The sequence below is a fragment of the Dasypus novemcinctus genome, chromosome 12, assembly GCF_030445035.2.
Source record: "Dasypus novemcinctus isolate mDasNov1 chromosome 12, mDasNov1.1.hap2, whole genome shotgun sequence".
Classification (NCBI taxonomy): domain Eukaryota; kingdom Metazoa; phylum Chordata; class Mammalia; order Cingulata; family Dasypodidae; genus Dasypus; species Dasypus novemcinctus.
The window spans coordinates 79,158,848-79,183,694 of NC_080684.1; the positions used below are offsets into that span (position 1 = coordinate 79,158,848).

At 37.9% G+C, this 24,847-nt stretch overlaps 1 protein-coding gene across 3 annotated transcripts in view; it reads right to left on the minus strand.

Annotated features, from left to right (window-relative positions):
- Positions 1 to 24,847, minus strand: part of NR2C1 (nuclear receptor subfamily 2 group C member 1) — a 72,600-nt gene that overhangs the window by 40,277 nt on the left and 7,476 nt on the right. Inside the window, exon 1 of one of the 3 annotated variants that reach the window (XM_071219008.1) lies at positions 17,246 to 17,329. The exons of the other annotated variants lie outside the window; for them this stretch is intronic. The gene's annotated coding sequence lies outside the window, so the exon portion shown is untranslated. Of the gene's footprint in view, positions 1 to 17,245; positions 17,330 to 24,847 lie in introns of those variants that run through there. 3 annotated transcript variants of the gene reach the window in all.

The following is a 24,847-nucleotide window of genomic DNA, read 5'->3' on the forward strand; positions in this document are numbered from 1 at the left end:
TTTTCCTTTGTTTTATTCACTAACACTAGGCACATCACCTGTGGCGGGCAGGCTGTAAGGTGGATTAAATGATGAGCACCAGCAACTTGAGAAGGTTCCTAGGGGCCTATGAGGAAGGTTGTTTTTCCTAGGTTGTTGTTGTATTGTTTCTTGTTTGTTGTCTTTTTTCATTTTTCTATCTTTTGACTTGTTTTTTTTCTTTTATTCTTTTCATCTATCCAGACTTTTAATTTATTCTTTTTTTTCTCTATTTTGTTTCTTGTTTCATTTTTTCTATTTCACCTTTTTTATTCTTAGTCCTTTCTATTTTTTATGATTTTTTAATTCACATTACTTATTTAGTTTTAGATTCCTAGCTCTTATATGGTTCCTCTCCTAAATATACATATATATGTATTTTTTTCACTATGATTACTATTATTCTTTTTCTCTTCTTATCTCTTTCCTTTAGGAGGGCCTAATATTATTTTTCCCAAGGGAACAAAGACACTGCAAGGATACGGAATAAGAGGAACGAAGTATCAAAAAGGAACATTACCACACACAAAGATATAAAAAAATAAAATCCTAGAGCAGAAAGAAAAGCTAACCACACGAAAAGTCAATCAAGATAAATGAATGCCTAGACACCAACAAAAAAATTATAAGCCATCCTAAGAAAAAAGAAGACATGGCCAGTCTAATCAACAAACTAAAAAACAGGAGGAGATGCAGACAATGGAATGAAACAAATAATCAAGGATGTCCAAACAAATATCATGAATCATCTTAAGGAAGTGAAGGAAGAGAGAAAGGATATTAAGACGACCCTGGGGGAACATACTGAAGAAATTGTAAACATACATAAAAAGATAATGGGCCTGATCGTGATGAATGGCACAACACAAGAAATAAAAAATATACTGACTGGAAGCAAAAAACAGCAGATTTGAACAGGCAGAGGAAAGAATCAGTGATGCAGAAGATAATACAGCTGAAATCAGACAGTAGAACAGATAGATAAACAGCTAGAAAAAATCCAGCAGGGAGTTAGGGATTTGAATGACAACATGAAACACACAAACATATGCATTATAGGCATCCCAGGGGGAGAAGAGAAAGAAAAGGGGGCAAAGGAGTATTAGAGGAAATAATGGCTGAAAATTCCCAAACCCTTTTGAGGGACGCGGACGTGTATGTCCAGGAAGCGCAGTGAACCCCAAACAGTATAAATCCTAAACAGGTCTACCCCAAGACATATACCGATCAAGTTGTCCAATGCTCAAGACACAGAAAGAATAATGAAAGCAGCAAGAGAAAAAGAGATCCATCATCTACAAGGGAAGCTCAATAAAATTAAGTGCAGAATTCTCATCTGAAACCATGGAGGCAAGAAGGTAGTGGTATAACACAGTTAAGGTGCTAAAAGAAAAACTACTCTTAGCCAAGAATTTTGTATCAAGCAAAGCTGGCATTTAAAATGAAAGAGAGTTCAAAATATTCACAGATAGAAATTAAGAGAGTATGTCAACAAGAAACCTGCTCTTTAAGAAAACTAAAGGGTGTTCTTCAGGTTGGAAGGACAAAACAGGAGAGAGAGGGTTGGAGGAGAGTATAAAAAGGAAGTTTATAGTTAAGAATAACTAAAAAGATAAAAAGAGAAATAAAAATAATATATGATATATAAAAACCCAAAGAAAATGTGGCTAATGTAAGTAACTCCTTGACAGTAATAACATTGCATGTTATATGACCCATCTATATGCTGTCTACAAGAAACTCATCTTAGACCCAGGGACGCAGGAAGTTGAAAGTGAATGGTTGGAGAACAATTTTACACATAAACCATAACCAAAAAAGGGTGAGAGTAGCTATACTAACACCAGACAAAATAGACTTTAAATGCAAAACCATTGTACGTGACAAAGAATGTCACTATATATTAATGAAAGGGCTAATCTATCCAGAAAAAAGAACAATCATAAACACTGAGTGCAGCTAAAAAAGGGTGCTTCAAAGTATACAAGGCAAACATTAGAAAAATAAGTGGAGAAATAGATGCTTCTACAATTTTAATGGGGGATTTTAATAAACCTTTATCATCATTAGACAGAACATCTTCACAGAGGATCAATAAAGAAACAGAGGCCTTGAATAATACATCAGAGGATCTAAACCTAATAGACATATACAGAACATTACACCAAAATACAGGAGGATATACATTCTTCTCAAGTGCACATGGATCGTTCTCTAGAAGAGACCACATGCAAGGCCATAGAACATTCAAAGAATTCAGAAAGATTGAAATTATACAAACTAATTTCTGTGGCCACAATGGAGTGAAGCTAGAAATCAGTAAGGGGCAGAGAACCAGATTAGGCACAAAGATATGGGAGTTAAACAAAACAATCTTAAACAATCAGTGGGTCAAGGAAGAAACTGCAAAAGAAATCAGTAACTACATTGAAATGAATGAAAATGACAACTCAACATATAAGAACCTATGGGATACAGCAAAAGCAGCGCCGAGAGGGAAATTTATAGCCATAAAAATCAAAGACATAACTGCACACCTGGAGGAATTAGAAAAAGAACAATAAACTAACCCCGAAGGAAGAAGAAGGAAATAACAAAGATTAGAGCTAAGTGAAATTGAAAATAAGAAAACACTAGAAAACATTAACAAAACCAAAAGTTGGTTCTTTGAGGAGATTAATAAAATTGACATACCCTTAGCTCCACTAATAAAGAAAAAAAGAGAGAAGATGCAAATACATAAAAATAAGAAATGAGGAAGGGGATATCACCACTGATCCTATAGAAATGAAGTGTGTCATACAAGGATACTTTGAAAAATTGTATGCCAACAAGATGGATAACTTATATGAAATGGACAAATTTCTAGAAACACATAAGCAGTCTACACTGATGAAAGAAGAAACTGATAAACCCAACTGACCAATCACAAGTAATGAGATTGAATTAGTCATCAAAAACCTCCCAACTAAGAAGAGCCCAGGACCAGATGGCTTCACATGTGAATTCTACCAAACATTCTGGAAAGAACTTATACCAATCCTGCTTAAACTCTTCAAAAAAAGAGAAGTGGAGGGAAACTGCCTAACTCATTCTATGATGCCAACATCACCCTAATAGTAAAGCCAAATAAGATGCCACAAGAAAGGAAAACTACAGACCAAAAACTTTGATGAATCTGGATGCTAAAATCCTCAACAAAATACTGCTAATCGTATTCAACAACGTATCAAAGGAATTATACACCATGGCCAAATGGGTTTCATCCCTGATATGCAAGGATGGTTCAACATAAGAAAATCAATATAATACATTGCATTAACAGATCGAAAGAAAAAAAGCACAGATCATCTCTATTGATGAAGAAAAAGTATTTGACAAAATACAGCACCCTTTCCTTATAAAAACACTTCAAAAGATAGGAATAGAAGGGCTGTTCCTCAACGTGATAAAGAGTATATATAAAAAACCCACAGCTAACGTCATATCCAACGGTGAAATGCTAAAAGTTTTCTGACTAAAATCAGGAACAAGATAAGGATGCCCACTGCCACCATTCTTATTTAACATTGTTTTAGAAGTACTTGCTCTAGCACTTAGGCAAGGAAAAGATATAAAAGGTATCCAAACTGGAAAGGAAGAAGTAGAAATTTCACTATCTGCAGATGACATGATCCTGATTATAGAAAGCCCTGAGAAATATACAACAAAACTTCTAGAGTTGATAAATGAGTTCAGTAAAGTGACAGGATATAAGATCAACATGCAAAAATCAGTAGCATTTCTGTACACCAATAATGAAGAATCTGAAGATGAAATCAAGAAAAAAGTTCCATATACAATAGCAACCAAAAGAATCATATATCTAGGAATAAACTTAACTAAATATGTAAAGGGCTTGTACACAGAAAATTACACAACATTGTTAAAGGAAATCAAAGAAGACCTAAATAAATGGAAGAATATTCCCTGTCATGGATTGGAAGACCAGACATCATTAAGATGTCTGCCTTACCAAATTAATTTACAGATTTAACCAAATCCCAGTAAGGATTGCATTAGTATTTTCTACTGAATTGGAAAAGCTAACTATGAAATTTACTTGGAAGGGCAAGGGGCCCTGAACAGCCAAAGATATATTGAAAAAGAAAAACGAAATTGGAGGAGTCACACTACCTGACTTTTAAGTATACTATGAAGCTACAGTGGTCAAAACTGCATGGTATTGGCACAAGGATAGACATACTGACCAATGGAACTGAACTGACAGTTCTTTTCTTTTGGTCTTTATTTATTTTTTTAATGTTATATTAAAAAAATGAGGTCCCCATATACCCCACCCCCCTTACCCCACTCCTCCCCCCATAACAACAACCTCCTCCATCATCACGAGACATTCATTGCACTTGGTGAATACATCTCTGAGCACTGCTGCACCTCATGGTCAATGGTCCACACCATAGCCCACACTCTCCCACAGTCTACCCAGTGGGCTATGGGAGGACATACAATGTCCGATAACTGCCCCTGCAGCAACACCCAGAACAACTCCAACTCCCGAAAACGCCCCCACATCATATCTCTTCCTCCCACTTCCTACCCCCAGCAGCCACCATGGCCACTTTCTCCACACCAATGCCACATTTTCTTCGATTACTAATCACAATAGTTCATGAATAGAATATCATTAAGCCCACTCTAATCCATTCAAGTAAGAACTGAGAGTTCTGATACAGATCCTCCCATACAGAGTCAACTGATATTTGACAAGGCCACCAAGTCCACTCAACTGGGAGAGAATGGCCTCCTCAACAAATGGTGCTTAGAGAACTGGATATCTATATCCAAAAGAATAAGAGAGGACCACTATCTCATACCCTACACAAAAATTAACTCAAGATGGATCAAAGATCTAAATATAAGAGCCAAGTCCATAAAGCTCCTAGAACACAATATAAGGAAGCATCTACGAGATCTTGGAAATTGTTCCATAAATTTTACACACAAAGCATGAGCAACTGAAGAAAAAACAGATAAATGGGAGGTCCTCAGAAATAAAACTTTTGTACCTCAAAGGAGTTTGTCGGGACGTGGACTTGGCCGAGTGGTTAGGGCGTCTGTCTACCACGTGGGAGGGCCGCGGTTCAAACCCCGGGCCTCCTTGACCCATGTGGAGCTGGCCCACGCACAGCGCTGATGCGTGCAAGGAGTGCCGTGCCACACAGGAGTGTTCCCGTGTAGGGGAGCCCCATGCACAAGAAGTGCGCCCATAAAGAGAGCTGCCCAGCATGAAAGAAAGTGCAGCCTGCTCAGGAACGGTGCCGCACACACAGAGAGCTGACACAACAAGATGACGCAACAAAAAGAAACACAGATTCCCGTGCCACTGACAACAGAAGTGGACAAAAGAAGAACATGCAGCAAATAGACACAGAGAACAGACAACTGGGGTGGGGGTGGGGGTGAAGGGGAGAGAAATAAATAAATAAATCTTTTTTAAAAAAAGGAGTTTGTCAAGAAAGTGAAAAGGCAGCCCACTCAATGGGAGAATATACGTGGTAATCAACTATCCATAGCGGCCTAATATCCAGCATATATAAAGCAATCCTACATTTTCAAAATAAAAAAATAAAGCATTTTAAAAATGGGCAAAAGATTTGAATAGCCACTTCTCCAAAGAAGAAATACGAATGGCTAAAAAGCATATGAAAAGATGCTCAATGTCACTAGCTATTAAGGAAATGCAAATCAAAACTACACTGGGATATCCTCTTACACCCACTAGACTGGTGGCTATTAAAAAAACAGAGGACTACAAGTGTTGTAGGGGATGTGGAAGAAAGGGAACACTTATCCACTGCTGGTGGGAATGTAGAATAGTGCAGCCATTGTGTAGGACAGTTTGCCAGCTCCTCAGGAACTTAACTATAGAACTGCCTTATGATCCAGCAATCCCACTGCTGGGTATATACCCTGAAGAAATGAAAGCAAGGACACCAACAGCTATATGTACACCAATGTTCATAGTGGCATTATTCACTATTGCCAAAAGTTGGAAGTAATCCAAATGCCCATCAACAGACGAATGGATACACATACAATGGAATATTACTCAGCTCTAAGGAGGAATGTAGTATTAACACAAAGGATAACACGGATGAATCTTAAAGACCTTATGTTGAGTGAAGTAAGCCAGGAAGAGAAGGACAAATATTACATTATATCACTGATATAAATTAAGCAAATTGAGCAGACTCACAGAGCTAAAGTCTAGGAGATAGGTTTATAGGAGAGAGAAAGGGAGTAGAGGGTGGTGAGTAGATGTCCATAAGGGCAAAATCTATGATAAGGTGGATGGGTGTGGTTGGGCAGTGGATAGGCATGACAGTGGTACAAAGACATGATTGCATTTGGTGGAGCTGGTCTGTGAGGGGATTGGGTAAGACTATCCATGTGACTGAGGGGAGGGTTGAAGGAAGTTGCAGATGAACTCTGTGGATTTGCAGATCTGTGGTTAAACCTATATTGGAAATGTTCTTTTGACAAATATGGCAGGGGAGGGTTACTGGTGTAGGGTATAAGATGTGTGTGTGGGGGGGAGATAGGGCAGGCTTCTATGGAATACCTAAGTGTTTATCTTGTCACAGTGTGTTATCTCAGTGGGAGGAGACCCATACAATAAACAAGAAAATATTAAACTTCCATCCTGGGGAGTCCTGCTATGTTCTGAATTAGAGAGACAAGAATCCCTTGAGAACACAGGCAGAGTTTAATAAAAGAAAACAGACCAATACATCAAGCCCTCAATATTATTGCAAGTAACTACGAATCTTATTCTTTACAAACTGAAACTTAGTGAATCACCATAGGTTCTGAGGGGAAGGGGAAAGAAGAACAGAATAGACGGAACACAGGGCATTTTTAGGCCATTAGAATTGTTCAGTTTGATCTTGCAATAACGGATATAGGCCACTTCAAATTTTGCCAAAACCTATAAAAGAGTATGATCCAAAATGTATACCACAATGCAAACCATTGACCATGGTTAATAGCAATGCTTCAGTATTAGTACATCAACTGTAATAAATGTACCAACTGCAGTAAAATGTTATTAATGAGGAAAATGGGAAAAGGGAGAAGGCATTGGGTATATGGAAATCACCTGCATTTTTTATGTGACTTTTCTGTATCCTAAAGCTCCTTTGAAGGTCAAATGAGTAAAATAATATAACTGGGGTAATATATGGTAGAAAATGTCACTGTAAATACAAGACAATAGATTTTACAGTGATGCAAATGTAAATTTTTATTATTTCAAATTGTTTTAATTTTTTTGTATTTTATTGGTCACTTTTTAAATTACTTCATTTTCTTATCAATTTTATTTGGTTATTTTGTTGGCTTCATTTTTGGAGAGGTTTTGGATCACATAAGAGACACAGCAGTGGCGGGGGAGGATCACTGTCGTAGGGTGTCAGTAATGTGGGAACACATGGGAAGGGGTTCACCTGGGGCATGCCTCTAAGACATATGAATATGTTCAAGTGTTCATGGGACATTATTTCGGTGGGTGGAAAGCCACACAATAACCAAAAGAATATTGCATTCCCATCCTGGGGAGTTCCGCTACATTTTCTAATAGGAAAGCAAGAATCTCCTGAATACAAGGGCAATGTCTAGTGAAGGAAGACAGACCATTATGCCAGGCCCTTGACATTGATGATTGTACTTATGAACCTTTTCTTGTGAAATTGAAACTTAGCCTAGTATTATATACTGCCTAAAAGTTACCTCCTGAAAGCCTCCTTGTTGCTCAAATGTGGCCTCTCTCTAAGCCAAACTCAGCATATAAACATACTACATTTCCCCTGGCGTGGGACATGACTCCCAGAGATGAGCCTCCCTGGCACTGAGGGATTATTACCAAGTACCAACTTGCAATGCATCTGGAAAAAGACCTTGACCAAAAAGAGAAATGGTAAATACAAATGATTTTTTATGGCTAAGAGATTTGAAAGTGAGTCGGAAGGTCATTCCAGAGGTTATGCTTATGCAAGTCTCGGTAAGATCTCATTGACTACCACAGTAAACAGTGCCTCAAATGGTGGGGCTCCTGAGGTCTCCAGAGATATCCAGAAACTGTAATCAGGGCAGAGAGCTCAGGAATTCGGCTTCCTGTCAGTGGGCCTTCCTTTGGAATTTAGGCTACCCAGTGTAACAGAGTTAGACTCATTTTCAGGTTCTCTACACATGCTCTTCTTCCCCTTTTATTTGAACCTATAACTGGCACTATACTTGATAAACAAATGTCCCAGAGACTTAAATCTTTGGTTCACCTATGTGCCAGTTGAGCCCTGAATTTCAGCAGAGTTGCTACACCTACTCTCCAGTTCACTAGACTCACCCAGGACAACGATATGATAATGGACAATGCTCATCCCAAGAAACAGAGTATCTGCAACTGCAAGCAAGACAGTTCCATCCATCTGCCCCATGGGATCTAAACCCCTTCTCAATTAGAAGCAGAGTAGGCAACACTATCCCAAAATCTTCAAGATTGGGGAATGAACAATGATATAAAGTAGACATTATATAAAAAATAAAAAAAAATTAAAAAAAAAATAAAGTACATTATTATTCTACTGTAGACTTATTATTATTCTAGCAATGGAAGAACTTTCATCATTGATATAAAGGCAATGGTAGTGGCCACCAGAGGTTCTGAGGGATAGGAAAGGGCAGAATAGGTGTGATACAGGGGCATTTTCAAGACACTGAATTTGCCCTGCATGACACTGCAGTGACTGATATAGGCCATGGTATATTCTACCATAACTTACAAAATTGTGTGGGACAAAGTGTAAACTACAATGTACAGTACAGTCTGTGGTTAGTAGCAATACTTCAATATGGGTTCACTAGATGTAACAAATGTGCCACAGTAATGAAGGATGTTAATGTGGGAAAGTGTAGAAGGGAGATGGAGGGGAGCATACAGCATATGGGAATCCCTTACGTTTTTTATGTAACATTTATGTAATCTAAAGCTGCCTTAAAAATAAAAGAAAATTAATTATAAAAAACAGATTTATCCAGATTTAAAAAAACAAAAACAACAAAACTCAAGATTCTTTAATGACAAAAATAAAATCTAGTCATGCAAAAATGTAGCAGCCACAATGTTCAAAATGTAATAAAAAAAGTTAGTAGACATGCAAAGAGCAGGAATATTTGGCTGATGCCTGAAGGAAAAGTAGTCAATAGAAATAGATCCTGAAATGGCAGAGATGATGGAATTAGTGGACAAGGATGTCAAAACAGCAACTAGGAATATACTAACATAAAGACTGAACAGGTGAGGAATTTCAATAGAAAATGGAATATCCATCTATTATAGATTATATATCTAAAAAGTCTGAAATAAAGTTTACTAAATGGTTTTTTTTTTATCCATTTTTTTTTATTGACTTTGTAATAATATTACATCAAAAATATATATGTGAGGTCCCATTCAACCCCGCTCCCCCACCCCCCCCTCTCCCCCCCCAACAACACTCGTTCCCATCATCATGACACATCCATTGGATTTGGTAAGTACATCTTTGGGCACCTCTGCACCTCATAGCCAATGGTCCACATCATGGCCCATACTCTCCTCCATTCCATCCAGTGGGCCCTGTGAGGATTTACAATGTCCGGTGATTGCCTCTGAAGCACCATCCAGGGCAGCTCCATGTCCCAAAGACACCTCCACCTCTCATCTCTTCCTGCCTTTCCCCATACCCATTGTCCACCATGTCCACTTTTCTCAATCCAATACCACTTCTTCTATGTGGACATTGGATTGGTTGTGTCCATTGCACCTCTATGTCAAGAGGAGGCTCAAATTCCACATGGATGCTGGATACAATCCTCCCATTTTCAGTTGTAATCACTCTAGGCTCCATGGTGTGGTGATTGTCCTTCTTCAACTCCATCTTAGCTGAGTGTGGTAAGTCCAATAAATCAGATTGTAGGTGCTGGAGTCTGTTGAGGTTCAGGACCTGGCTATCACATTGTCAGTCCAGAGATTCAAATCCCCTAAATATATCTTAAATCCCAACGTTAACTGCACCTCCAGCACATTAGCATGAAAGTCTTATGAAGGGAGATCCCATCTGAGTCCAGATTCATCACACATAAACACCATTTCCAAAGAGGGGCCATCTGCCCTGGTAGTTAACCCCATCGGCCATGGCCATAACTCTCATGGGTCTCTTTAGCCTTCAAAGGAACCAATATCTGGGGGTTGTATCTGCTTTATCTGTCTCTCTGACTCTGCTCAGTTGTGCATGAGGGCAATCCTTCTGCCACCCTCCAGACTCTTTTTTAGAAACTCGTAGCCATATAAACTCATTTCTCCTTTCCATTTCCCCCTTACTTTAGGTCAAACAGCATTTTAAAGTCATGTTATTTTATGTAGACATGGATATTCTGCTGATCCGCATTGAACCTTCCGTATAAGGTCCTTTTCCAGTTGCATCATCAGTTGGTATTTGATAGTGGTCCCTCGTTGCCAGGGAGGCTCGTCCCCGGGTGTCATGTCCCACGCTGGAGGGAAGGCATTGCATTTACATGCTGAGTTTGGCTTCGAGACTGGCCACATTTGAGTAACATGAAGGCTGACAGGAGGAAATTCCCAGGCACAATGTTGCTGCTCTAGGCCTTGTTCTTATTTTAGGTTTATCAGCTCACAAGCATAGTCATTAGCATCAGGGGCTCACTGTTGAACCCTCACTCCCTCCAGGTCCCCGCCGCTGTACCTGGGAGACTGTCGCTGCTCCCCTAGGGACCGCGGCAGAGCACCACTGGCCAGGAACCCAGTACCCCCCCTGCTGTGGTTTTTAATTGTTGCCATTATGAGTATATCCAATCATTACCATGCCCCCTGGACATATGTTCTGTACAGCTCCCTGTCAGCCATATATCACCTGTCATTGGTATCCCATACCAGTATCCCTCCATTGCCATTGTTGAAACACTCTGTGGTCCAGAACTCCCCGAAATTTGAAGCCCAATATAATGTCATGGTCCCTTACTAGGGAATGGTATATAGCGATGGGTTTAAAGGATGGATAAAGAACTTGGATAAAGTTAGATAAAGAACTTAGATAAAGAATGTTGACTTGAAAAAATTCCACATCCTATCCTTTCCCCCCCCCCCCTAATTATTCAGCATTTCTTCACAGGAGTCCAAGACCACAGCAATGCATATATATAATATACAGCACTCCCATACATCCACCACAAAACCTTTTTCCTTCCACAGCGATACTCTTACACCCTTTTCACATCATATTTACTTAAGGTGATGTACAGAGTCTGAGATATTAGCTTTCTAACAAGGTAATATCTGTGCTTACATTATGGTGCATACTTTAGGATACACAGTTCTTTACATTTTTAGTTATCCTATGTTTTACATTATGGTTTACATTATCAGTCTGTCATCTCCTATATGTTATGGTGTAATATTACATGTTTTGTATCCATCCTTGTGTACTCTCAAAAAACTCCTCTCTTGCCCCCCTTTTACTTTGGTTCCACACATTTGACGTCCATTTTCCCTTCCACCTTGGTGCCCACAGTGACAGCCAACCTTCGTTTCCTGAGGAGCCACTTCCAGAAATAGATGGAATAGTGTTCAGGGCCTAACTTGCTCAACTGCCCCAATGCCCTGGGAGCCACCCTTTCTCTCGAGGGATACAGTTCCCTCTATTTGGTGGCATTAGTCCTCCCCAGGATGTGGGTCCACCCCCACTCTCACTACTTGGGATTTTACCCCATGGTGTCACCCACTCTGGCAGAACGAGCATTTAGGCATTCCCCAGGAGCCCGTCCTGCATCAGACCCTCCCCTCCGAGCATTCTAAACAGGTAACCCTCTTTATTATATTTTGATATGATTTTCTCGGCATTTTACTCTCCACCACCTCCTGACCCTCTCCTGTGTTCGTATGCTCCCCCTCCCTCCCCCCACTTTTGGGCAACGTTACCCAACCATCCCTCCCCAGCCACCCTCAAACCCGTAAAGCCCCAACCAAAGGCAACCCCTTGCCCCCATTTTATCTCTTCTTTGTGTTCATACTTACCACCATCTCATCCTAAATTCCCCCCCTGCAGACATCGGCTCATATCCTTCCTCCACCCTCCGATTTCCTGTAAGCCTATCGTTCAGTCTCTTGCTATCTAGGGCAGCTTGTTTATTTCATATCATTGAGGTCATGTAGTATTTGTCCTTCAATGTCTGGGTTGCTTCACTCAACATAAGGTTCTCAAGATTCATCCATGTTATCACATGTGTTTGTAGTGTGTTTGTTCTTACAGCCGAGTAGTATTCCATTGTGTGTATATACCACATTTTATTGATCCACTCATCTGTTGATGGGCATTTGGGTTGATTCCAACTTTTGGCAATAGTGAACAATGCTGCTATGAACATTGGTGTACATATATCGGTTTGTGTCCTTGTTTTCAGTTCTGCTGGGTATATACCCAGCAGTGGTATTGCTGGGTCATATGGCAAATCTATGGCTAGTTTTTTGAGAAACCGCCATACTAAATGGTTTTTTATCTGCTCTGAACCCAATAAAAAGGAATAAATAACTGATATGTGCAAACACATGGCTTAGCTGCAAAATGCATGTTCATCAAAAGACTGACTGAAAAAGGATAAATATATGATTTTACATATATGAGGCTGTAAAGCAGGAAAACTATTTATGACAAAGGAAACTGGAACAGTGGTTGCATCTGGCGATAGGGATTGACTAGGTAGAGGTAAGAAATTTTCTACAGAGATAGAAATGTTTTAAATCTTTCATATTTTGCAAAACTCAATAAAATACTTGAGATCTGTGCACTATACTGCATGTAAATTATACCTCAATTTAAAAAATAGGAAGAAATATAAAATAAAAAACAAAGTTGAAAAAAGCCCCCAAAATCCTATCAGCCTGGGTAAAATGATTATTTTGATGATTAGCTTTATTAATGGGGTTATTTACAGATATGTAAAAATTAAACACATACTTAAACAACCAGTGGGACAAAGGAGAAATTACAAGGAAAGTTAGAAAGTAGAGCCAAATGAAAATGAAGATACATACATATTTATGGATTACATAGGAGGCAGTACTCAGGAAAATTTATAACTTTAAATGCTTATACTGAAAGAGAAGATAGATCATGAATCATAATCTAACTTCACACCTATAGGAACCAGAAAAAGAAGAGCAAACTAAACAGAAAGTAAGCAGAGAACGGAAACAATATAGAGTGGAGATAAGAGAAATAGAGAATAGAAAACCAATAAAGAGAAATCAACAAAGCCAAAAACTGGTTCTTCAAAAAGATCAATAAAATCAACCAACCTTTAGCTAGATTGTAAAAGAAAAAAAGAGGATACAAATAACTAAAATCAAAAACAAAGGAAGTACATTACTACCAACCCTAAAAAGGATTATTCTATGAACAACAGTACACCAGGGAATTAGGTAAGTTAGACAAAATGGACTGATTCCTAGAAACATGCAAATTACCTAAACTGACACAAGAAGAAATAGAAGATTTCAACAAACCTATAACGAGAGAGAGACTGAATCAGTAATCAAAAATCTCCTTGCAAAGAAAAGTTCAGGACCGCATGGCTTCACAGGTGAATTTTACTAAACATTTCAAAAATTAACCCAAATCCTTCTCAAACTCTTTCACAAATAGAAGAGTAGGGAACACTTCCTACCTTATTCTACAAAGCCAGTATTACCCTGATACCAAAGCCAGATAAGGATAACACAAGAAAATAAAATTAGACTAGTACTCCTTATGAATATAAATAGAAAACATTTTCAACTTGCCAGATACAGGATTTCCTCCACAACATAAAAAAAATATCCCACTGCCTTCTGGTCTCCATGGTTTCTGATGAGAAATTTGCTATTAATCTTATTGAGGATGTCTTATATGTAATAAGTTGCTTCTCTTCGTTGCTTTCAAAATTCTCTTTAACTGAGTTTTTTTCTCCTCAAAGATTTATTTTTTATTTATTTCTCCCCTCCTTCCCTCCCCCCCCCCCCATCTGCTCTGTGTCCATTAGCTGTGTGTTCTTCTGTGACCGCTTCTATCCTTATCAGCAGCACCGGGAATCTGTGTCTCTTTTTGTTGTGTCATCTCGTTGTGTCAGCTCTCTGTGTGTGTGGTGCCATTCTTGGGCAGGCTGCACTTTCTTTCACGCTGGGCGGCTCACCTTATGGAGTGCACTCCTTGCGCGTGGGGCTCCCCTACGCGGCGGACACTCCTGCGTGGCAGGGCACTCTTTGTGCGCATCAGCACTGCACATGGGCCAGCTCCACATGGGTCAAGGAGGCCCGGGGTTTGAACTGCGGCCCTCCCATGTGGTAGACAGATGCCCTAACCACTGGGCCAAGTCCGCTTCCCTTTGACTGAATTTTGACAGTTTGACTATAATGTGACTGACTGGGAATCTCGAGTTTATCCTCCTTGGAGTATGTTGATTTTTTAGACATATATATTTGTGTTTTTCATCAGATTTGGGAAATTTGGAACCACTATTTCTTTAAATACTTTTCCTGCCCCTTTCTCTCTTGGCTTTCTGCAACTTCTATGGTACGTTTGGTGGTTTGAAGCTGTATGTACCCAAGAAAAACATGTTCTTGAATTGAATCCATTCCTGTAGGTATAAACCTATTGTAAGCAGGATCTTTTGACAAGGCTACTTCAGTTAACTGTGATCCACCTTATTCAGGATGGGACTTAATCTTATTACTGGAGTCCTTTATAAATGGAATGACTACACAGAGAGAGAAAGTCATGGAGGTAAGAAGCTGAAAGCAACAAAACCTGGAAGAGAAGGGAAAGACCAGTCTTTAGGAAAAAAGCATCGCCTTGATGGTACATTGATTTGGACATTTTCTTGGTCTCAGACTGCAAACTAATAAATTCCCACAGTTTAAAGCAACCTATTTCATGGTACCTGCTTTGAGCAGTCTAAGAAACTAAAACAGAAAACATATGTTGGTACTTCTAATGATGTCCCACAGGTCCCTCAGACTGTTCATCTTTCTTTATACTTTTCTATTTCTGCTCTTTACACTGAATTATTTTCCATTGTCTTATCAAGTTTGCACATCTTTTCTTCTGCCTGTTCAAATCTGGTACTGAAACACTCTAGTGAGTTTTTCATTTCAATTATTGTACTTTTCAGTCCCAGAATTTGTTTGAATAAACTAAGAAAAAAGAAATTATACAAAGGAACCAAACAACATCTTCCTAATTTCCTTTAGGTCTTTGTCCATGATTTCCTTTAGCTCACTAAACATATAAGATAGCTAATTTAACATTTTAATTAGTAAATTCATTGTATGATCTCATTCAGGGATGGTTTTTGTCAAATAATGTTTTCTCTTCTTTTGTGAATAGACCATACTTTTCTGCTTCTTTGTATGTTGCATATTTTTTCTTGAAAATTGAACCAAGTGTTATGTTGTTGTAATTCTAGAAATCTAATTATCTTACTCCTCTGGGATTGCAGGGTATATTTTGTTTGTTTGTTTGTTGAGAGCTGAAGCTGTCTGTCTGTGACTTTTCCAAACTACTTTTACTTTAGAATGAAGAAGGAAAGAAATAAAAGAGAGAAAGGGGGTGGTGGTGGTGGTAATGTCTCTTTAGATCTCCTCTATTGCAAGAAATCTGCTTTATACTTTAGGCATTGAAACAATGGCCATCCTCTATGCCAGCATCCCAGGGATACAAAGCAGTCATCAATCAGTAATCAGACCTACCCCCCCACCAAATTTTGGAGAATGAGGTCCTTATTACTCACTCTGGCATCAACAAGCTCCTCCAGAAACATGGGCTGCTGGCTGCTACACAGTTGGGGGGTGGGGATAGTAGCTACTAAACAGTAGGTGAAAATCACCCATATTTATCAGCCTTTTCATCCACCATGTTCTCTGGATGCCTCAAGTGTTCCACTAGATTCCAGAGTTCCAAAAACAATTGATTCACTCAGTTCCTAGCAATTCAACAATTATTTTGCTAGAGGGACTGGTTCCTGTAGCTTGCTATTTTGCTATCTCCCCATTATCCTCTGCAATAGGCTCTTAATCTTTTTTGAAATTATGGACCCTGTGGAGAATCTGATGAGAACTACCCACATTCTTCAGAAAAAATACACATACTTTTATTTGGTGGATTCCATTTTGTGATCCAACTTATCAACTTCTTCAATGATTTTGATACAAACCTTCTAACTTTAGTAACCCAGAGCCCTTTTCTCGTGTCACTCCATAGCTCCAAACAACCAGACTGATTAAGAAAATAATGCTAAAGCAAAGTTTTAGAACATTTCCTTTAGAGAATTTACATTTAAATTTGTGCTGCACAAAAGAGAAATAAGAGGAATCTGGGAACAAATTCAGACAAGGAAGGTAGACCAAGAACAATATTTTCCCTTTCCATCTCTCTCCAAGGAAACATATCTTTTCTTTTAATCCCAAACTATTTATTATTTTCTATTTGTTAAGCTTTTGGGGTGTCTGTCAAGCAGCTCATTAATTTAGTTAGTTCCTAGTTCCAGGTAGATGGAGGATTAGAGAGATACAGACTCACTTCTCTCTGAAAAAAGAGAAATAGCTAGAGGTCAGGAAAAAACTACCTGGAAAAAACTGTTCTAAGGCATGGGACACTAGGGAAGTATGGACATCACCCAGAAGAGAGAGGGAAAAAGAAAAAGAATCTTGACAGGAAAAGTTGTCGGTGAGTAAAGCTGCAGGTACAACTGTGCATGCCCACCCCCCTACCCTTGGAGCAGAGAGTTTGATTCCTTCTGGCTGGCGTCTGCGGACAGAGGGGGCTACAGGGGTCGACTTCCCCAGGAAAGGTGAGAGAGAGGGACATAGCCTAAGGCTGATTCAGCTTTTGGCCAACTAATTTGGTCTGCTATGTTCCTAACGCCCTTCTAGGCTAGGTGGGGATAGGTTATTGTTTGCCCTGGGAGCTGTCATAGGAATAGAGATTCAATGCTCTCAAACACCCTTCCTACTGACTGGGACTGGTTGTTGAAGTCACAGAGCAAATGGAATTATTTCCTAATGGGGAAAAGGAAAGGAGCTGCTAAATAAGGGAAGAGAAAGCTTCTGATAAAGTTTGATTTGAGATGCTCTACATACCCCTGAGGCAGGATCCTATGTCACATTGTTCTGGTTCCTTTACAGCAAACATATTCTGATGAGAGTTTGTGCTAAGAGGTCCGTTGAAGAGTTTCACGGGTTGGCTGACCAAGGAAGTGCATGCAAGGAAAATAAATAAATAAAAAAAGTTTTTGTAGGGTTTTACAGACTCTGCCCCCACCCCAAGGCCTTTGGAAGCAGGTTTACAATGCATTATAGGGTCCATGGTCCAGAGTTGAGCAACAAAACAGGGACAACCCTAAAGACCTAGAACAAGCTGAACCAAGAATCCAAGAATAACAGTAGCCCACCGCCACTAAATCCCTACACAAAAGAGAAATTGAGCACTAGAATAAACTCACCATCATAAAAAGAACAAAAAATGACAAGCCATAATAAGGAAAAGGAAGATATGGCTCAAAGCCCCAGATGAGACACAGTATTTGAGACAACTAATCACCGAAGTTCATACAAATCTCCTAAGTGCAATCAATGACTTGAAGCACAATTATGACTAAAGAGATAAATGACATTAAGAAGACACTGGTGAGCACAAAGAAGAATTTGAAAACCTGAAGAGAAAAATAACAGAGCTTAGAGCTTATAGGAATGAAAGACAAAATAGGTGAGATAAAAAAACACATTAGAGGAATACAATATAACAAGCTAGACCTAACAGACATATACAGAATGTTGCATCCCATATCAGAGGATTGTCTTTTCTTCTCAAGTGCTCATGTATCTTTCTCCACGATAGACCACATGTTGGGTGACAAATCAGGCCTCAATACATATAAAATGACTGAAATTATACAAAGGACCTTTTCAGATCATAATGGGATGAAACTGGATATCAATAAAAGATGGGAGAGGGGAAAATTTTAAAAATGTATGGAGGCTAAACAACACACTCCTATACAATCAGTGAGTCAAAGAAGGAATTTTAAGAGAAATAAGTAAATATCTTGAGACGAACAAAAACATGAACACAAAAAACTTATGCAATACAGAAGACGGTATAGCTCAGTGGCTGAGCACCTGATTCATATGTATGAGGTACTGAGTTAAATCCCTGTTACCTCCTAAAAACAAACAAACAAATAAATAAATAAATAAATCTTATGGGATACAGTGAAGATAGTGCTGACAGAGAAATGTATAGCTCTAACTGCCTATATTAAAAGAGAAGAGCTAAAATTGAAGACCTAACTGAACACTTACAGGGCCTAGAAAGAGAAGAAAAATCAATCTCAAAGCAAGCAGAATGAAAGAAATAATAAAGATTGGAAAAGAAAGAAATGAAATTGAGAATAATAACAACAACAAAAAACAATGGAGAAAAATCAAAAGCTTGTTCTTTGAGATCAATAAAATTGAGGGAAGCAGACTTGGCCCAATGGATAGGGCGTCCGCCTACCACATGGGAGGTCCGCAGTTCAAACCCTGGGCCTCCTTGACCCGTGTGGAGTTGGCCCATGTACAGTGCTGATGAGAGCAAGGAGTGCCGTGCCATGCAGGGGTGTCCCCCACGTAGGGGAGACCCCGCACAAGGAATGCACCCCATAAGGAGAGCTGCCCAGCACGAAAGAAAATGCAGCCTACCCAAGAATGGCGCTGCACACAAGGAGAGCTGACACAACAAGATGACACAACAAAAAGAAACACAGATTCCAGGTGCTGCTGATAAGGATAGAAGCAGTCACAGAGGAACATACAGTGAATGGACACAGAGAGGAGACAACTGGGGGCGGGGGGAGAAAAATAAATAAAAAATAAATCTTAAAAAATAAATAAATAAATAAAATAAAATTGAGAAACTCCAAACAAGACTACAAAGAAAAAAAGAGAGAAGATACAAATAAATAAAATAAAAAGGAAAAGGGGAGAAGTTACAACTGACCCCACAGAAATAAAAAGCTTTATAAGAGAATATTATGAGAAACAGTATGGCAACAAATTAGATGACCTAGATGAAATGGAAAAATTCCTAGAAATGCACAACCTACAATGAATTACAAGATATAAAGGAACCCAACAAACCAATCACACTTAGATTAAATCGGTAATCAAAAATCTCCCGACAAAGAAATGTCCGGGACCAGATGGCTTCACAGGAGAACTCTCCCAAGCATTTCAAGAAGAATTAACACCAATCCTGTTTAAACTCTTCCAAAAAATTGTAGAGGTGGAAAAATTACTCAACATGTTTTATGAAGCCAAAATCACTCTAATACCAAAGCCAGATAAAAATACTACAAGAAAAGAAAATTACAAACCACTCTCTCTAATGAACATAGATACAAAAATTCTCAACAAAATACTTGCAAATAGAATCAAACAGCATATTAAAAGAATTATACACCATGAAAAAGTGGAATTTATTCCTCTTATGTAAATTTGGTTCAACACAAGAAAATTAATTAACATGATACACCACATTAACATATTGAAGGAAAAAACATAAGATCATCTTGATCAATGCAGAAAAAGCATTTTGAAAAATCCAACATCCTTCCTGATTAAACACATTTCAAAAGATAGGAATAGAATGAAAGTTCCTCAATATTATAAAGGACATATAAGAAAAAACTTCAGACATCATTGTATTCAATGGAAAAAGATTGAAAGCTCTCCCTCTAAGACTGGGAACAAGACAAGGATGATGACTGTCACCACTGTTATTCAACATTGGACGAGAAGTTCTAGCTAGAGCATTTAGGCAAGAAAAACTAATAAAAGGCATCCAAGTAGGAAAAGAGGAAATAAAACTCTCACTATTCGCAGATGACATCATCCTATATTTAGAAAATTCTAAAATGTCTACAACACAGCTACTTGAGCTAATAAACCAGTTCAGCAAAGTAGCAGGATACAAAATCAACATGGAAAAATCAGTAATGTTTATGTACACTAGTAATGAACAATTTTAGGAGGAAAAGAGGGGAAAAATTCCTTTTACAATACCAACAAAAAGACTTAAATACGTAGGAATCAATTTAACCAAAGATATAAAGGCTCTGTATTCAGAAAACTACAAAACACTACTAAAATCCATCAAAGAAGACCTAAACAAATGGAAAGACATTCTGTGTTAATGGGCTGGAAAACTAAATAGTGGAATGATGTCAATCCTACCCAGACTGATTTATTGATTAAATGTAGTACTAATCAAAATTCCAACAGCCTACTTTATCAAAAAGAAAAGGCAATTACCAAGTTTATTTGGAAGAGAAAGGATACCAGAACAGCCAAAAACATCCTAAAAAAAAAGAAATGTAGGAAGATTCTCACTCCCAGACCTTGAAACATATTACAAAGCTATGGTGATCAAACAGTATGCTATTGGGAACACATGTGATTCAAGCAGTTAAGCACCTGTTTCCCACATGGGAGATCACAGGTTTGGTCCCCAGTGTCTTCTAAAAACAAAAACAATAACTCAGGGGAGCCGATGTGGTCAGTAGTTGAGTGCCAGCTTCCCATATACAGGGCCCCAGGCTCATTCCCTAGCCCTGGAACCATAAAACAAAACATTATGTATGTTACTGGCATACAGATAGACATATTTATCAATATAATAGAATTGCAAGTTCAGAAATAAAGAGAATCCCTATCCCTACCTATTAAAGAATCAATTCGAAATAGATCAAAGACCTAAATATAAAAGCCAAGACCATAAAACTACTAGAAGGTAATGTAGGGAAACATCTTCAAGATCTACTGGTAGTTGGGGTCTATTAAATCTTAGACCCAAAGCTTGAGCAACAAAATGAGAAGATATGTAAATGGGACCTCTTCAAAATAAAACACTTTTCCACCTCAAAGGACATTGTCAAGAGGTTAAAAAGGCAGCTAACTCAGTGAGAGAAAATATCAGGACATCACACATCTGATAAGGGTTTAAAATCCATAATATATAAAGAGATTCTATGATTCAACAAAACTGGGCAAAAGACTTGAGTAGATATTTGTCCAAAGAAGAAATACAAATGTTGAAAAAAAACATGAAAAAATGTTCACCATCACTAGTGATTAGAGAAATGCAAATCAAAGCTACAATGAGATATCATTTCACACGCATGAGAATGGTTACTATTAAAAAAGCAGAAAACTGCAAGTGTTGGGAGGATGTGGAAAGACAGGAATGCTTATTCACTATTGGTGGGAATGAAGAATGGTACAGCCACAGTGAGTAACTTTGGCAGTTTCTAAGGAAGCTGTATATAGAATTGTCATGTAACCCAGCAATACTATTACTAGGTATATGCCCAGAAGAACTGAGAGCAGTGACACGTACAGACATCTGCACACTGATGTTCACAGTGGCATTATTCACAATTGCCAAAAGAAGTAAACAACCCAGGTGGCCATCAACTGATGACTGGATTAACAAATTGTGGTATAAGACGGAATATTATGCAGCTGTAAGAAGAAATGCAGTCATGAAGCTTATGACAGGGATGAACCCAGAGGACACTATTTTAGCAGAGCAAAAACACAAAAGGACAAATATTGTCTGATTAAACTTTTATGAACTAAATATACTGTGTAAACTGATGGAGTTAATAATTGGACTACAGAGCATCAGAAAATAGAATGAGTTAGAGAACGGAAAGCTGAGGGTTAATCTGTGTAAAATCGGTAAAACAGTTGTTCGTAAGTCTTTGGAAATGTATAGAAATGGTGAAAGCACATCACAGTTTAACTAGCAGTACTATACGTGGGCATGATAGGGGTTGAAAGGGAAAATCGAAGGTCATGTATATTACTAGAAGGAAAGCTAAAAAAAATATAACACGGGACTGTATAGACCAAGGTGTATATTTCACACCTCATGTGAAATAACATTATGCTAAGTGAAAGAAACCAGACACAAAGAATTACATATTGTATGATTTCATTTATATAAAATATAAATATAAATCAATTTATAAAGATGGAATCAGAGTAGTGGCTATGTAGGGATAGGGAAAGTAGAGGGATTGAGGGGTGATTACTAAGGGGTGTAGAGTTTTTCTTTTTGGAAAAATGAAATTGTTCTAAAATTTTCTTGTGGTGATGAACGTACAACATTGTGAATATACTAAAAACCATTGATTACACACTTTGAATAGATTGTATGCTATGTAAACATATCTCAATAAAACTTAAAAAAAAGTATTATGCATTGTTTGACTCCATCTATACAAAATATAAATACAAAAAATTAGAGAGACAAACAGGATAGCAGCAATGTATGGCAGGGAAAGGACAGTGAGATTGAGAGGTGATAAGGAATAGAATTTTTTTATTGGTCTTTTTAAAAAATTGCCATTATTATTACTGGAGTAATGCAAATGCTCTAATATTGATTGAAGTGATGAATGCACACCTCTATGATTATACCAAATATCACTTATTGCATGCTTTGGATGAACTGTATGCTTTACGAATATGTATCAATAAAATTGATTTTCAAAAAAAGATTCATTACTTATTTCCCTCTCTAAACCATCCATGACTATATACTTATATTGTAAATAGAGCAATGAAATAATGTAAATACATCCCACAATCTTGTTTATTTAAAAATGTTTTCATCATACCAAAGAAGAGAAAATCTAATTACAAATTCCATCCAAATTCATATAATTTTATTAAAATCCTGAAATTTCAAAAGATAAATAGTACTCACTTTGAAACAGAAGTAAAAATAAGGGAAAAGCGATCAAATAGATAAGGATCAAACAGGTAAAAGCAGAAAAGCAGAGATTTATGAGAGTGCATTAGCCACTTTGGTTGTGAAAGAAGCTCAACTTTCACTAGTTTAAAGGAAAAAGGGGGGCGGGGGGCGGGGAAATGTGCATATAATAACCAAATTGCTAGGCTGGTAGGTCAGAGGTAGAGTTGATCTTGGGGAAAACCAATGGGAGAATCTCAGATAATGTTGGGAATTTCTTTACCTCTCTTCTTTCTCAGCTTCTATGTGGCTTCATATTTTCAATCTTGTAGAGATGCGCCAGAAAAAGTGTCTTTTTCCAATACCAATTTTAAATGCTGGCATTGGATTCTGATTGGCCCAGTCTAGGTAATGAGTTAATGACTGTGGGTGATCCAGGGAACGGGAAGAAGGGAAGGCTTTAATTTCCATTTTTGGAGGGCCTGCTTCCAAAAGATGGGTATTAGCATAGACATGGCTACTGATAGAATTATCATGAGCCATGCAACCACTCTTAATGCTCCAACTACAGATACAGAGAACTCATCAGCCAGAAGTCCACTGAACACATTAAGCTACTCAAAAATTTAATTCAGCAATGACTTTAATTTTCTCTTGTCAACTGGAGAAATCCCAGATAGAAGAGGAGAAAAATCTTTTCTTATAAAATATTATATCAGTAGGTCTAGTTTGGGCCACATTCAGATAAAGAACCTTTCAATTTCTTGCTTTGTGAGTTATTTAGTAAATAACAAATTTAGTTTTACAACTATGTTGTATTAAATAATCTCAAGTTTCTAGAGAATTCTCAAAATTAATTTCAATTTTTTTTTCAAAATAAGTATAGCACATAACACCTTTTGATTTTTTTAAGTTGGTAAATGTGCATGATAATCTGGCAATTCTCAATATTAAAAACTTGAGAACTGGAGTTTTAAAGACTCTGCTGTTACACTTCCTCATTAAACAAAAGATATTAGGGAATGTTAGTTATACTATGATGTACTAATATATGGAATCTTCCTGATGTGGAGGGAATACTGTCAGAGTTTTGAAATAATTAAATGAGGTTTGGGTTACCAATCCAAATTTTATTTCCAGCTTTAAAGGAAAAGCTAAGAAATAAAGAGGCTCATGAATGGGAATTCAGTGGCAGAAAAGAGAAACATAGTCTTGAATGCTTTTTAAAAGAAAATTAAATTTCAAACGAATCATTATTCTTAATGAAGGTAATTCCAAAAACAGGTAAATGAGCATGAAACTATGTATTTTGTGTATTTATATATAATAACTATAATATAATGAATAACATGTACAACTCTTAGGAACATTGCTACTCCTGTAGTCCTCTGAACAAGGCTGCTTTATTTCCTCCCACACTCTTCTAAATACTACCATTCTAAACCATAATATTCCTACCTTCACACAAAAATTTTCAAGAGTCACATAAACTAGGTATGCAATAATTTGTAATAGCTTTATTACAGTCATTTCAGCTATCTCTGTCCCAGCACCATTATTCACTGACAATTTTGGCACTACGTTTTGCCCCTTTCCGACCATCAACATGGGTGATTTTGATATCCATTAGGACCTAAACTATAAACAACCTAGTCTCCAAGTTTCATGACCTCAAAGTCCAATAACAATTCACCTAATTGCTACTTTAACATTTCGTAGCCACAGTGCTCTAATTTCTCCCTTTTTAAAAAGATTTATTTATTTCTCTCCCCTCTCCCTGCCCCAGTTGTCTGTTCTCTGTGTCTATTTGCTGCATGTTCTTCTTTGTCCGCTTCTGTTGTTGCCAGCGGCATGGGAATCTGTGTTTCTTTTTGTTGTGTCATCTTGTTGTGTCAGCGCTCCATGTGTGTGGTGCCATTCCTGCGCAGGCTGCACTTTCTTTC